The following is a 16,849-nucleotide window of genomic DNA, read 5'->3' as shown; positions in this document are numbered from 1 at the left end:
TGACACCCTAAAGACAGAATATGGCCTTCCCAAGCATATGTATTTCCTATATTTGCAGCTTCGCCATGCATATTACGCACAATTCCCGCAACCTATACGCGATATTGCACCTGTCCCGATCCTAGAGGTTGTTCAGAGCTCAGACCCCAAACATCTCATCTCTATCCTACACACTATGCTTCACTTGCCAACTTTCAGAGTGGGTGCTTATGCTCTCAAGGTGAAATGGGAGGGTGACGTGGACGTACTGGAGGATGAGGAGTGGAGTGACGCATTGGATGCCTGCAAAACAGTTTCCACCATATTGTCTGATCGGCTCACTCAGCTGTATATTCTTCACCGCTTCTACATCACGCCTCTCAGACTTGCCAGATACAGGGAGGGCATCTCTGCCCAATGTTCTATGTGCGGGCATCTCTATCCTACACACTATGCTTCACTTGCCAACTTTCAGAGTGGGTGCTTATGCTCTCAAGGTGAAATGGGAGGGTGACGTGGACGTACTGGAGGATGAGGAGTGGAGTGACGCATTGGATGCCTGCAAAACAGTTTCCACCATATTGTCTGATCGGCTCACTCAGCTGTATATTCTTCACCGCTTCTACATCACGCCTCTCAGACTTGCCAGATACAGGGAGGGCATCTCTGCCCAATGTTCTATGTGCGGGCATGATAGGGACACCTTCTTTCATTTACTCTGGAGCTGCTCGGAAATGACAGGGCTTCTGGTCACAGGTTGTTCGATTCCTACACGATAACATGGACTCCTCTCTGACGTTACTTCCTAAGCCGTGCCTCCTGGGGATTCTTCCTGACACTAGCTTGGATAAGTTCACCACTCAATTTCTACAAGAAACATTGTTTATTGCCAGAAAACTGATAGCATGTAAATGGATGCGTGACGCACCCCCCTCATTTAATGACTGGCTTCGTGAGGTGAACGTCCCTATCCCATATAAAAAAATGAATCTACACCCATAGGGGTTGCCATGCCAAATTCAATAAAATCTGGGACAGGTGGTTGCAGACCCCAGAAACGTGTATCTGAACACCCTACTCCTATTGCTGTATACGCCCCTGGCAGTCTCCACTTCTGTAGTACTCCTAGAGTCCCTGTCTTGGGTTGTTTCATCGGGTCAGCGGCCTCCTCCTTAATGTATACTGTTTGCTTTACGTGATGCCTATGCTGGACTTATGTTGATGTTTCCAATTGTTCTCAAATTTTTATTATTTGCCCTGCTTGTCTTTTTCTACACATCTCACACATCTCAACTTTGTACATTTTGTTGTATTCTTATTGAATTGTTGCCTTGTGTAAATTCTCCTACTTAATTTCAATAAAGAAACTGTTTATTATGGAAAGAAGTGATCTGCTGCTGCACAGCTGTCTAGGAAGTCTAGATTAGGGATGATCGAACGGTTCGGGTCCACCATCGGTTCGACCCGAACATTGGGTGTTCAAGGTTCGGCCGAATTTAGAACATTTTGCCCAAAAAGTTTGGAATTCGACAACCAGAACCGCCCAAAATGCAATGCTTCAGGAAATGGGCTTTAAAAGCCCGTGATTGGACCAGAACCATTAGCAAAAGCCAATTGAGGGGGCAGGAGAATGCTAGGAATGTGATTGGAGTGACTAGGGGGTCCCTAGACCAATCATTAGTGAATACGCCCCCCAGTATATAAGATCGCCCCCGCCATATTCCTAGCATTGTTATACTGGACATGGAAGAGAATGGAAGCAGTTCTGTTAATTTTACTTTAAAATTATAGTGTCATTTAGATATTTTTAGTGTGAGGAAAGGGATATCTAGTGTAGTTAGAGTGCTCCTTTACACTTAACCACTTCAATACAGAGCAGTTAGACCCCCTTCCTTCCCAGACCAATTTTCAGCTTTCAGCACTCTCACAATTTGAATGACAATTGCTCAGTCATGCTACACTGTAACCAAACAAAATTTTTATCATTTTTTTCACACAAATAGAGCTTTCTTTTGGTGGTATTTGATCACAACTGGGTTTTTTTTCCTTCGTGATATAAGCAAAAAAAGAGCAAAAATTTTGAAAAAAAAACACTTTTTTTTAGTTTCTATTATACAATTTTGCAAAAAATTTATTTTTCTTCATACATTTAGGCCAAAATTTATACTGCTACATATCTCTGGTAAAATTAACCCAAATTAGTGTATATTATTTAGTCTGTGTGAAAGTTATTGAGTCTAGAAGCTATGGTACCAATTACTGAAAATTGATCACACCAGATGTACTGATGGCCTATCTCCTTTCTTGAGGCCCTGAAATGTCAGGACAGTACAAATACCCCCCAAATGACCCCTTTTTGTAAAGTAGACAGTCCAAGGTATTTAGTAAGAGGCATGGTGAGTTTTTTGAAGTTATAATTTTTTCCCACAATTCTTGGGAAAATTAAGAAAATAATTTTTTTTTCTTTTTTTTCCTAAAACGTTGTCAATTTATAGGATATTCCTAACACATAGCATGTACACAGCAAAAATGACACCCCAAAATACATTCTGCCACTCCTCCTGAGTATGGCAATACCACATGTGTGAGACTTTTTCACAGCCTAGCCATATAGAGGGGCCCAACATCCAAGGAGCATCATCATGCATCCTAGCCACTTGCCTAGGCCTAATTTTGACATTTGGTGTTTACAAGCTAAAATCAGTTGTTTTGCTAGAAAACTGCTTAGAACCCCCAAACATTATATATTTTTTTTTAGCAGAGACCCTAGAGATTAAAATGGAGATTATTGCAATATTTTTTATCACACCGTATTTGCGCAGCGGTCTTCCAAACGCAATTTTTTTGGAAAAAATTCACTTTTTTTAATTAAAAAATTAGAAACCAGTAAAGTTAGCCCAATTTTTTTCCATAATGTGAAAGATAATGTTACGCCGAGTAAATAGATACCCAACATGTCATGTTTCAAAATTGCGCACGCTCACGGAATGGCGACAAACTTTGGTACTTAAAAATCCTCATAGGTGACAATTTAAAAATTTCTACAGGTTGCCATCTTTGAGTTACAGAGGAGGTCTAGGGCTCAAATTATTCCCCTTGCCCTAACGATCGCGGCGATACCTCACATGTGTGGTTTGAACACCGTTTACATATGTGGGCGGGGTTTCCGTATGCGTTGCTTCTGCGCGCGAGCTAACGGGACAGGGCGCTTTAATTTTTTTTTTTTTTTTACTATTTATTTTATTTATTATTTTTTATTTTTACACCGTTTAACAAAAAAAAAAATTATCATTTTTATTTCTATTACAAGGAATGTAAACATGTACTTGTAATAGAAAAAGGCACGACAGGACCTCTTTTTTGTGAGATCTGGGGTCAAAAAGTCCTCAGATCTCACAAGTACACTTAAAGATAGAAAAAAAAAAAAATTATTATATAAAATGAAAAAAAAAAAAAAAAGGATCTTTAAACCGGTTGCTAGGCAACAACATTTTCCGTAGCTCCGGTCCTCCAAGACCATAGAGTCAAGTGAGGGCAAGCTTGCCCTCACTCAACATCTTGTCTGTGAGGATCCGGGACCGAATCGTTTTCCCCGCTGCCGGCGGGTCCGGTAAGCGGGGAAAAGGACCGGACGCGGCGGGAGGGGGGGGGGGCACCTCTTCCGCCATCCTGGAAGGGTGATCCCACGGCGAATCTGCCGCTGGGACCACCCTTATCGGAAAGCCAACCGTCCACCATTTAAAAAAATACCAGGGTTATGGCAGCTATCTGCTGCCATAACACCGGTATTTAGGTTTAAACGGAGGACGTATATAAACCTTTTTGGACTTGGACATGGTGGCTGTATGAAGGGTGACAGGTACTCGGGTACTTTGTTGGGCAGGTGACAGGCAGGTGACAGGTACTCTGGTACTGATGAGCAGGTGGCAGGTACTCGGGTACTCCGATAGGCAGGTGACAGGTACTCGGGTACTCTGATGGGCAGGTGACAGGCAGGTGATAGGTACTGATGAGTAGTACTGATAGGTGATACTGTACTGATGGGTACTGATGATCAGTACTGATACGTGATAGGTACTGATGAGTACTGATGAGTAGTGATGGGTACTGATGAGCAGGCGGCAAGTACTCGGGTACTTCAGGCGTCAGGTACTCTGATGAGCAGGTGGAACGTATTCGGGTACTCTGATGGGTAGGTGACAGGTACTCGGGTACTCTGATGGGTAGGTGACAGGTACTCAGGTACTCTGATGACAGGTACTCCGTTGACATCAGAGTACCCGAGTATCCGTCATCAGAGTACCCGAGTACCTGTCATCAGAGTACCCGAGTACCCGTCATCAGAGTACCCGAGTACCCGTCATCAGAGTACCCAAGTACCTGTCATCAGAGTACCCGAGTACCTGTCATCAGAGTACCCGAGTACCCGTCATCAGAGTACCCGAGTACCCGTCATCAGAGTACCTGACATCAGAGTACCCGAGTACCTGTCATCAGAGTACCCGAGTACCTGTCATCAGAGTACCCGAGTACCTGTCATCAGAGTACCCGAGTACCTGTCATCAGAGTACCCGTCATCAGAGTACCCGAGTACCTGTCATCAGCCCATCAGAGTACCCGAGTACCTGTCATCAGAGTACCTGATGGGCTAGTGACAGGTACTCGGGTACTTTGATGGGCTAGTGACAGGTGCTCTTTATTGGGGGGGGGATCAGTGTGTTTGGGGTGCACTGTATTTGGTAACTAGCTGTTACCACACTCTCTTCCTCACACAGGATCAGTGTGTGAGGAGGAGAACACGGTGACAGCTAGTTACCGTGTTCTCTGTTGACATTTGTGACCGGCTGTGATTGGACACAGCCGGTCACGTGGTAAAGAGCCAATTTCATTGGCTCTTTACCTAGATCGGGGATCGACTCTGTCCGAGGGACGAGCCTCGTCCCCGATCGCTGCTCTGCGCGCCCCAGGGGGCGCGCATGGCAGAGAGAACGAGCGGCTCGTGCTGGAGCCGCTCATGTGATCGGCTGTGATTGACACAGCCGATCACATGGTAAACAGCCAATTTCTATTGGCTGTTTACCTTGATCAGGGATGGGCTATGTCCGAGGGACGAGCCTCATCCCTGATCGCTGCGATGCGCGCCCCCGGGGGCGCGCAGTAGCAGCTAGAGCGGGCGGACGTCATATGACGGCCGCCCGGAACGGTAAAGCCATCCTGCCGGTGTCATATTACTATGCGCCGGTATGGATGTGGTTAAGTTAGCTTCAAAAATTGAGTTTCTGTAGGGAAAGTGTTAAGTGTAAGGAGACCGTAGTGTAGTGTAGGGTTAACTGGCAGTGACTGCTATGGCAGGGTGACAAAACCCTTCCATAGCAGGGTGACCGCTATAGAGAAATGATCATTTCTCTGAATAGCTTCGTAACTGGAATATGGCTTCTCACCAGCCAAGCATTTTTTATGCTGCAGGGGCTGCCACTGCCAGTGCTTTTTTGAGGACATGTTTGATGTAAGACATGACATCTGAACATGTGTATAGGGGGTATATATAGACATATATGTCTGAATATATACCCCTAGACATATATAGGTGTGATAGTAGCAGAAATAAATGCTTGCGCTAATGAAATCATTTACAGGAATATATTTCTGCTACTATCACACCTATATATGTCTAGGGGTATATATTCAGACATATATGTCTATATATACCCCCTATACACATGTTCAGATGTTTTGCCTGCCTCAAAAGAACTCAAAAAAATGCCAAAAAAAACGCTAGCGTCCAAAAAAAAAAAGGCACAGGTGTGTTTTTGCTGCCATTTTTTGGGGGTTTTTGGGGACAGGCAAAACATCTGAACTTGTGCACAGTACCACTATACACAAGTTCAGATGTTTTTCCTGACTGCAAAGAACCCAAAAAAATGCCAAAAAAAACGCTAGCGTCCAAAAAAAAAAATGCCCAGGTGTGTTTTTGCTGCCATTTTTTGGGGGTTTTTGCACAGAACCCCAAAAAATGCCTGCTATTAAACCGGGAGAGAAGCTAACTACCTGTCCTGAAAGAAAGTGTTCTAATACAAACAATCTTTTTTTTTTTGGTTCTGGACATGCTACAGAGCTGAAACTTCACATGTACACCCTTTAGACCCCCCAGATCTGAAATCCAAAGTCAAAATCAAAAAATCTATGTTTTCAATAATTGGCTTTTTTATCAAAGAACTTTTTTGTGTGATTTGGTGTCTGGGGGGTCTAAAAGGTGTACCTGTGAAGTTTCAGCTCTGTAGCATGTCCAGAACCAGAAAAAAAGATCATATAGGTGTTAAAGTTAAAGGAGGGTCCCGACCCACATCCCTGTTCTACTGAAAAATTATCTTTTTTTTTCATGGTTCTGGACATGCTACAGAGCTGAAACTTCACACGCACACCTTTTAGACCCCCCAGATACTAAATCCAAAGTCAAAATCAAAAAATCTCTTTTTTTTTTTTCAATAATTGGCTTTTTTATCAAAAATGAAAATTTTTAAGAACTTTTTTTGTGTGATTAATAGTTAATGGGGCATGACCCAGAACCCTGGGCACTTTTTAGGGGCGTTTATTGGGTTTTAGGGCTTAAAAATTGTGTTTTTTGATTACCGAAGTTCGGGTCCCATTGATTTCAATGGGGTTCTGAAATCCGGGCCGAACTTTCGGGAAGTTCGGATGTTCTGGCCGAACCAAACTTTTCAAAAGTTCGATCATCCTTAGTCTAGATCTGTCTAGATCCAGACCACCATAAATGATTAGGTGTAAAAAAAAATGTATATGCAAAAAATACATACAAATATCTCCTACCCATATTAAGCCCCATGTTCCAGCAATGATGTTTGATGATCTGGATGGCATTTTTGTTCACTGCGCAAGCAATAAATGCTCACATAAGCACATGGCTTGCTATGGAGGCAGACACAGCAGAGGAGGAGCAGGGAATGCTGGTGGGGGACATATGTGTTAGTATTAGGTGATTTTGGTGCACACTGATTTTGCTCTTAGTTTTGCGTTTTCTTTCTATTCTATGTTAACCCCTTGACTCGTAATACAAATATGTGGCCTTCTGCTTCAAAGAGTTGTACTGGGGTGATGCCTACAGCTGCAGACCTTACCCTGGCACCGTTTTTACCCAGGTACGATTTTTTAGAGCCGATGGTCGGCTTTCTTGTAATAACAATCAATTTGGTTAATCAGCTGCCTGGCTGGTATTACAAAAAAGAGAGAATGTTGAGAGGCAGGAGATCGCCGCTCATCCCCTACAGCGCCAGCTCCGCAAGCAAATCGGAAGGACACCCTGGATGAACACTGCCCAAATCCTCTACTGTTTTAAGATGCCTGCTTTTAACGCACCTTTGTGAGTGACACTCTTTTAAATTGATATTAAATACTTGCATTGCTACACGTAGATTGGCGCTTGGTCTTCTCTTCTCTCTTTTTTGGATCCATACAGGGTTACTTCACCCTTTAAAGCCTGCAGCCATCAAAGTGATCTAGCAATTCCACTGGACTTTGTCATTTGCATTTGCCCATATCTAGACTACAGCAGCTCGTGCAGTCCGATTGCGCCAATCTCTCCCCCTTTCCTTGGCTGGTATTACAAGCTTTCCATGGCTTGCCCGGGCTCTCCCATCCCACCAGGAGGCCTGAGCGACCAGCCGCCACGTTGTAACGCTCCTGCGTTTTACGTATGATGTGGATTTTCAGCTGCAGAAATATTCCACTTCAGTAGTCATGTAGAGAAACGCTGAGACACCAATCCCAACTCTCAATGACTCTTCATGTGTGGATGATCTCAATTCAGCAAGTAAATACACACACTCAATAAGATGTTTCCTAGAGTGACTTATGTATATAGTAACACAGTGATGATAGGCTGAAGAGACAGGTTGGGTAGAGATGGTAGATGACAGACACTTGAAAGGAAATGTTCTTGAAAGTAAGATAGTAGCAGATGGGATGCAGATAGGTTTAGCAATCATGTATGGTAGTAGATGACAGAGTAGCAGGTGGACATACAAGAGAGATCAACCCAGTGCAAGAACAGGTGGTAGTAGGCTCAAGAGCTAGCAATCTTAGATAATGCAGATGTAGTAATAGTCCTTAGTATGCAGAGCTAGATAGTGTAAGCTTTAGTATAAAGGTTATAGAGGTTTCCCCTGTGGGGTACTTACCACTAATAGCAATGTAGCAGAGGAGAGGTTCGGCAAGAGCGGATGATCCGGTAGCGGGATACAGGGATCAGCGCAGCGTGGTTCCGACAGTGAGGTATGCTTGCAAGCATGAGAGCTTCAAGACAGGTTAGCATCAAGGCACAAAGCAGTTTGAACGAACACATGTGAGTGAGAGCCGGCGATCTAAATAGCCATCCAGTCCGGCGCTCAGTGATGACAGCATCAGTCTTAAAGGTGTATGCGCACCTTACCAAAAGAGAATGGTGGGGCGCATACACTTATGAAAGAGTAATTAGGGTACCCAAAGGTACCAGAACATTACACACGTCCCCCGGCTGGCCGGAGACATGAACAAAGCCGGAATCGGCTCTGTTTGGATCTTGTAACCTGGAAGCAATGTCATGACATAACTTCCGATTTACTGGGGCCTTAAAGGCTCCAGATTTAAAAAAAAATGTCAGTATTCAAAACAGCTAAACTTGGCGTTTTAAATGCTTTTAAGTGCAAAGGAGGGATTTGGGGTCTTATAGAGTACCTGTCACTGCCTATTACTGTCACAAGGGATGTTTACATTCCTTGTGACAGCAATAAAAGTAATTTTTTTTTTTAAGTGACAGTGTAAAAATAAAAAAGTAAAATAAAATAAAAAAGAAAAAAAAAGTCAAGCGCCCTATCCCTCCATGCTCACGTGCAAAAGCAAGTGCATACGTATGTCGCGCCCACAAATGTAAATAGTGTTCAAACCACACATGTGAGGTATCGCCACAATCGTTAGAGCAAGAGAAGATTTTTTGCACTAGACCTTCTCTGTATTTCTAAACTGGTAATCATCAAAATTTTTTAAAGCGTTGCCTATGGAGATTTTTAGGTACCCTAGTGGGTCGCCATTCCCTGATAGAGATGTACCGAACTGTTCGCCGGCGGACAGTTCCCGGCGAACTTAGCATGTTCGCGTTCGCGGCTGCGGGCGAACATATGCGATGTTCGGTCTGCCCCCTATAATACATCATTGAGGCAAACTTTGACCCTGAACTTCACAGTCAGCAGGCACATTTCCAGCCAATCAGCATACCTCCCTCCCACACCCTCCCACCTCCTATAAATAAGCAAGGGCAGCATCCATCTTAGATCATTCTGAAGCAGTGTGTTAGTGAGAGCAGGCAGAGTGCTGCTGTTGCTGCTGCTGTTAATAGCTAGGGACAGTTGTTAGTCAGTGTTCCTGGTCTTGCTAGTCAGTGTTCTTGGTCCACCACTGCTGTAAGGACAGCATCCTGACAGCACCCCAAAAAGCCCTTCTAAGGGCTGGTATTTGTGTAATTTTATATATATATATATATATATATATATATATATATAGTGTAATTTTATATATATATATATATATATATATATATATATATATCTAGTGTCCCCAAAAGCCCTTTTAAGGGCTGGTAATTGAGTATTTTTTTTATTTATATATATATATATATATATATATATATATATATATATATATAGTGTCCCCAAAAGCCCCTTTTAGGGCTGGTAATTGAGTATTTTATATATATATATATATATATATATATATATATCTATTGTACACTGCAGTTGCCTGCCCGCTGTGTGTGAGAGGCCACAGACCCAACACAGACTGTACTGTGTGCACACCACACTCATTTCAGGTGGCACAGGCACAGTACCTTGCATTTTAAAAAATATTTTTTTTCCTCTGTCATAATTGCAGTGAGTGCTGTGTCAGGTCCACAGAGTGCACTGTACCCACTGCAGTGCACTGCCCACCACTGATATATATACGGTGGCACAGCATCTTGTTGCAAATTGAAAAAAAAAAATATTTTTTATTATTGCAGTTGCCTGGGCTGCCAGTGACTGTCAGGTCCACAGAGTGTACTGTGCCCACTGTAGTGCCACTGCGTGCCCACCCAGCACTGATATATATACGGTGGCACAGCAGCTTGCAAAGTAAAAAAATATATATTTTTTTTATAATTGCAGTTGCCTGGGTGGCAGTGACTGTCAGGTCCACAGAGTGTACTGTGCCCACTGCAGTGCCACTGCCCACCCACCACTGATATATACGGTGGCAGGCATGACTTTTTTTGGATTAGTGTCTGGGGGGGTCTAAAAAGCGTACCTGTGAAGTTTCAGCTCTGTAGCATGTCCAGAACCAGAAAAAAAGATCATATAGGTGTAAAAGGGGTTCCCACCATCCCTGCTCTACTGAAAAATTATCTTTTTTTCTGGTTCTTGACATGCTACAGGGCTGAAACTTCACAGGTACACTTTTTAGACCCCCTAGACACTAAATCACACAAAAGAAAAGTTCTTAAAAATTGTCATTTTTGATAGAGAGACAATTATTGGAAAACTTAAAAAAAAAAAAAAACAAAAAAAAAAATTCTTTGGATTTATTGTCTGGGGGTCTAAAAAGTGTACCTGTGAAGTTTCAGCTCTGTAACATGTCCAGAACCAGAAAAAAAAATAGAATTAGGGTTAGGGCTAGGGTTAGGGTTAGGGCTAGGGTTAGGGTCAGGGCTAAGGTTAGGGTTATTTTTAGTGCTTAGGGTTAGAGGGTTAGAGTTAGAGGGGTAGGGGTAGGGCTACTAACTCTAACCCTAAGTATCTCACCATAACCCTAACCCTAGCCCCTAACACTAAACCTAACCCTAACCTTTTTTATTTTTTTTTTTTTTTAATTTTTCCAATAATTGGCTCTCTAACAAAAAATTACAATTTTTAAGAACTTTTTTGTGTGATTCAGTGTCTGGGGGTCTAAAAAGTGTACCTGTGAAGTTTCAGCTCTGTAGCATGTCCAGAACCAGAAAAAAATTGAATTAGGGTTAGGGCTAGGGTTAGGGTTAGGGTTAGGGTTATTTTTAGTGCTTAGAGTTAGACAGTTAGGGTTAGAGGCGTAGGGGTAGGGTTACTAACTCTAACCCTAAGTATCTCACCGTAACCCTAACCCTAACCCCTAACACTAAACCTAACCCTAACCCTTAAAGCCCAGTTCCTGTCCCATTTTGGTCGGTTCTGGTCTGTTTGCGGTTGTTTGCGGTGCGTTAAACGGGGAGTTTGGTCTGTCACTGTGAAGCGGGCGTAACCCTTACACTACCTGTTCGATACAACATCATACCTGATCGTATACACACACTGGATGTTTTAAAGCACGTTATTCCAAACAATTTAGGAATGTTAGGTGATTTATGCCCTTTATGGAATAAAACCCGACTCTGCGTCAACTACGTAATTTTCCATGGGAGTTTTGCCATGGATCCCCCTCCGGCATGCCACAGTCCAGGTGTTTGTCCCCTTGAAACAACTTTTCCATTACTATTGTGGCCAGAAAGAGTCCCTGTGGGTTTTAAAATTCGCCTGCCTATTAAAGTCTATGGCTGTTCGCAATGTTCGCCGGTTCGCGAACATTCGCTGATGTTCGCGTTCGCCGTTCGCGAACGGCGAATTTTATGTTTGCGACATCACTATTCCATGAGTGTGCACAATTTTAAAGCAGGACATGTTAGGTATCTATTTATTCAGCGTAACATCTTTCACATTATACAAAAAATTTGGCTAAATTTACTTTTTTTTTATTTTTTTTTTAATTCATGAAAGTGTATTTTTTCCCCAAAAAAACGGAAAATTGCTATCAAATACTTACCTTAATTTTCCTTTCCTGATGGACTCCATGGCAGCTTATGTGTGGGTTAGTCCCGCCTCCTCCTACCTCATAGGACCCTACTCCCATAAATTTTTGCTCCGTGCTATAGGCCGTGTTCCATAAATAGCCTACTCCAGCAGATGGTTGGGGACTCCAGCTGTCATGGATTCCATCAGGAAAGGAAAATTACGGTAAGTATTTGATAACAATTTTCAGTTTTCCTGACAGACTCCATGGCAGCTTACGTGTGGGAAATAACTAGCCAAACACACAAGGGTGGGAAACTGCTGGCCAAAAGAAATTTAATTTGCACCATCAACAGACAGTACTTGCAAACCAAAGTTAACAGAAGACAATGAAGCTGGCTCAATACAAAAATGAGTCATGAAAGTGTTAATGGAAGACCATGAAGCCGCCTTGCATATTACTTCAGGGGCCACATGACAAGAAGCCACCCAGGACGTGGACATCCCTCTTGTCGAATGCGCAGTCACCACTTCTGGAGGAGCCAAGCCCTTAGCCTTATATGCCCATTGGATGGTCTGAACAATCCATGCCGCTATGGATCTTGAAGAGACCCACAAGCCCTTCCTGTGGAGGAGAACAAATAAATAATCTGGACGCTATTGCATCCAGGTACAGTCTCAGACTTGCACCCACATCTAATGGATGTGTATCTGGATCATCTGACGATTTGAATGTTGGAAGGACAATCTCCTGATTCTCGTGGGAAACAGAGACCACCTTGGGGTGTGATCCCAACATTGGGATAAGAACCACACGATCTGGAAAGAAGGTCAGGAATGGTTCTTTGCAACCCAGAGAACTAATCTCGGAGACTTTTTAATCAAGGTGATGGCTACCAAGAAAGCCGATATCAGAGACAGATCTTTAATGGAGAGTTGCTCCATGTGACATTTGACGTCAGAAAGGAAGTTCAAGACGAGTGGAAGATCCCATTTAGGGAACCTTGGCTTCCTCTGTGGCCTGAGTCTGGACGCTCCCCGAAAGAATTGACGAACAAGGGGATGAGACACCCAAGAAGTTCCTGTGAAGGCCGAAATAGTAGAAACTTGCACACATAGTGAGCTAACGAATAATGGTAGGTCCAGCCCCGACTGCAGGAAACCAAGGATATGCTGAATATTCAGGTCATTGCATGACCCCCCTTCCTTGGGATCAAAATCCATGAAATTGGACCAGATCCTTCCGTAGACCTTGTTAGTGCCCGCTCTTCTGGCACTTAAGAGAGTAGAAATTGCCCTACTTGGGCAACCTAACGCCTCCAGCCTTTCCCTCTCAAAAACCATGCCTTCAGGTGCAAATGAGCCGGGCATGGGTGTAGAGTTGCTCCCTGGGACCGAAGGTCCGGCCTGATGGGTAGAGCAACTGGATCCCGAAAACTGAAGAGCATCAGCAGGGGAAACCATGGCCTGTTCGGCCAGTATGGGGCTATTGTTAGCACTTTCACATCTTCCATCCTGAGTCTCCCCAGGAACCGGAGAATGACAGGAACTGGGGGAAAGGTATATGCCCTATGGAATCTCCACTGGTCTGTCAGAGCATCTGTCCCAAAGGCTTGGGGACAACGGAACCTCATGTAATACTTCAGAAGCTTGTGATGCAAATAGATCCACTTCCAGGTGAAATTCCAGAGAAGTTAGCCACTGGAAGACATTGTTGTGAAGGCTCCATTCGTTGTTGTCCAAGCGGACTCTTGAGAGGAAGTCCGCTTGAACATTCCGTACCCCCGGAAGAAACACTGCAGTGAGGTTGACCAGGTGTTTCTGGGCCCAATATAACATTGGATCTACCTCCTTCAACAGGGAGCGACTGCGAGTGCCTCCTTGTCGCTTCACATTGTCCATCCTCGGGATCACATAAGTCCCTTCTATTAGGTGATGGAATGCTTTCAGAGTGCAGAACCCGGCTTGCAATTCTAGAATATTTGACACTACCCTGTGAGCTTGGAAATCCCAGCTGCCCTGGGCTATCTCTGTCTGACAGAGGGCACCCTATCCGGTGTTGCTGGCATCTGTGGTAACTTTGATCCAAGAGATGGCCATGATGGAGTGGCAATTGTGGAGATTCCTGCTCTGCAGCCACCATGGAATGCTCTCCCGCATTGACGATGTTATGCGAATGAGGTGATTTTGATCGCCTGGACGCCACTGATGGAGAAACCCCACTTGGAAAGGCCTCATTTTCCACTGTGCCCACTTCACCATTGGAGTCGTGGCTACCATGGTCCCAACCACTCTTAGACACTGGGATGCTCGATGGTGAGTGACCATCCTGGCTAGGCGTACCCTGTCCCTGACTACCGGGATCTCTCGAGGGGCAAAGAAATTGTGCCTCGACTTGTGTCGAACTGAGCTCCAAGAAATATTAACGACTGGGTAGGCTCCAGGTGACTCTTCTTTATGTTCAGTAACCAGCCGAACTCGCGAAAAGTGGCTATTACCTGAGACCTGTGTACCAGAAGTTGTTCTCGGTCTTGTGACAGAAGGAGCAGATCGTCCAGATAATGGTGTAGATGGACACCTTTGGTCCTGATCAAAGCTACCACTGCTAATAAGACCTTTGAGAATACCCGCGGCGATGTAGTAAGCCCTAATGGGAGACAGACAAACTGTAGATGATTCTGATCTACTGCAAATCGTAGGAACTTCTGGCAATCTACTGCCACTGGCAAATGGATATAGGCATCCTTGAGGTCGATTGACACAAGCCAGTCTGTCGGTTGTATTGCTTGACGGATGGTGAATAGTGTCTCCATCTTGAATTTCTCCTTCTTGATAAAAGAGTTCAGGTGCGTGAGGTCTATGACCGGTCTCCAAGCACCGCTCATTTTCAGAACTAAGAAGAATATAGACCCTGGAACTTTTCGTTGGTTGGAACTGGAACCACTGCACCTTGAGTCACCAACAGATCTACGTAAGACAGAAGGACTTGTCTTTTCTCTTCTTAATGTGGCAATAAGGTTGGAATGAACCTCAGTCTGGGCGGACTGCAAAATTTCCAGGAATGGCCTGTTGATACTGTCTTGATGACCCAGAAGTCGTTTATCGAGGCTGCCCAGACGTGTTGGAAGCGTAGTAGCCAAGCCCCGACTTTCTCTGCCTGGGCAGGCACAACGTCAAAAAGACTTTGTGGCTTCCCGACCACCAGAAGACCCTCCTCTGGGTGCTTTCTGTCCTGAAGGCTGCTGTCTTCTCCAGTTCTTCTGGAATTGATGGCCAGGCTTAAATAGGCGAGCATCCCTTGCTCGATCAGCCCCTTGTCTGGGCTGAGACCTCTTCTGGTCCAGCAAGCGCCTATCCTGGTGAAGGAACCCCGACTTACCATCTGTGGCACGGGAAATGGCGCTTTCCAACTTGTTGCCGAATAGGGAGGACCCCTCAAAAGGAATTCGGCACCAGGCCTGTTTTGACGCAGGATTGGCCACCCAAGGACGTAACCAAAGAGCCCGTTTTGCAGTGACTGATGAAATCATTACCCATGCTGATTCCAGGTGTTTAACCTCTTCCGTTTTAAACGGGTACATTTTTTTCAATTTGGAGAGTAGAGAGTTTTTTTCTCTCTGTGCAGCCCCATTAGTCTGTAATGATTTCGCCGACCTCCCCTAACAGGGGAAAGAAAGGGTGTTCCTTCTTGAGGTGCTTAAAATACCTCTTCTGTTTAGAGGGTGACTCTTGGCTCATCCCACTTCAGGGCTTCCTTCACAGCTTTGACCAAGGAGGGAACCATGGCAAAGTCAAAACCCGCACCAGGGTCGTCCGCTTCAAGCTCACCCTCAGAGTAGTCAGATGGGGAATGACTGTGCTGGGAAGGCCCAGGGATATGAATATTTTCACCAGCCGGAGTACTCGCCATCCTGGGGGAGGAAGCTCCAGCATAAGCAGGATCCACCTGTGCCCCACATCCCCAGCAGGATCTTTTGTCAGAGTGGTGGTGTCTTGAAGTAGAGGAATGAACCGATGGCGCCTGGAACTTGATGATGAATGCTGCGTTTGTGACCTGGGAGGATCTTGATCTTCACTGGCTGAGTGATGTCTTTCAGACCTAGAAGGGCTTTAGGAAAGAAAATAAAGACTCAACAGAACAGCAGAAAAACCCCAAACATTACAGGGAGAGGAATAAAACCAATCTTACCTGTAATGTAAGGGCTGGCCACCAGGGGGCGGTGAGACATCCATATCACTTTAGGAAAACTGCAAGAGATCCATGAATGAGAGTCATGCAAAGAGCAGGCAGGAAGCCTATTCAGCATAATCACAGCCATCTCTCAACTTTAAAAGATTCCTGCAGAGCACGGGGAAGCCGCTGGAAACACTGCTCATCAAACCCACAGATAGTTGAAACTGACAGCTATTTGCCAGAATGATGTCACCGCCCCCCCCCCCACACCTGTGTGAACCAAGCCTCGATTCAGATCGAGCCTGGAAGGCACTGCCCCCCCCCCCCCCCCCACCTGTGCGAACCAAGCCTCAATTCAGATTGAGCCTGGAAGGCACCAGGAAGCAGTGGAGCGGAGGGTAAGGACGTGGAATGGAACGCCGTGTGTCCCACATCGCGCCGTGATGATCAGTGCCCTGATTATCTGTGTAAATGTCCCCTGTCACACTTGCCAATTACCGGCTCTCCTCCCTTATGCTTTGACAGCTTGTGAGGAAAGGAATGCAGATAACCGGCAAGTTTGTTTACATGTGATTAGCTGAGGTTGGACACAGCTGATGACATGGTAAAGTGCCGCTGTGATTGCCCCTTTACCACAAATACAGAGTGCTCCAGATTCGTGCCCCAGGGGGCGTGGTTCTGGGATAACCTCCATGAACGCCCTCCCAGAATGAGAGAGCTGTGCTGTAGCCATCTTTCGGCTATAGTGCAGTTTAACCACTTTAAGACCGGAAGATTTGACCCCCTTCCTGACCAGGCCCTATTTTCGGCACTGTGTTAATTTGACGGACAATTGCACAGTCCTGCGATGCTGTATCCAAACAAATTTACGCCC

Source organism: Pelophylax lessonae (assembly GCF_965119305.1).
Source record: "Pelophylax lessonae genome assembly, chromosome: 5".
Taxonomy (NCBI): domain Eukaryota; kingdom Metazoa; phylum Chordata; class Amphibia; order Anura; family Ranidae; genus Pelophylax; species Pelophylax lessonae.
Note: the sequence above shows the minus strand (reverse complement) of the source record.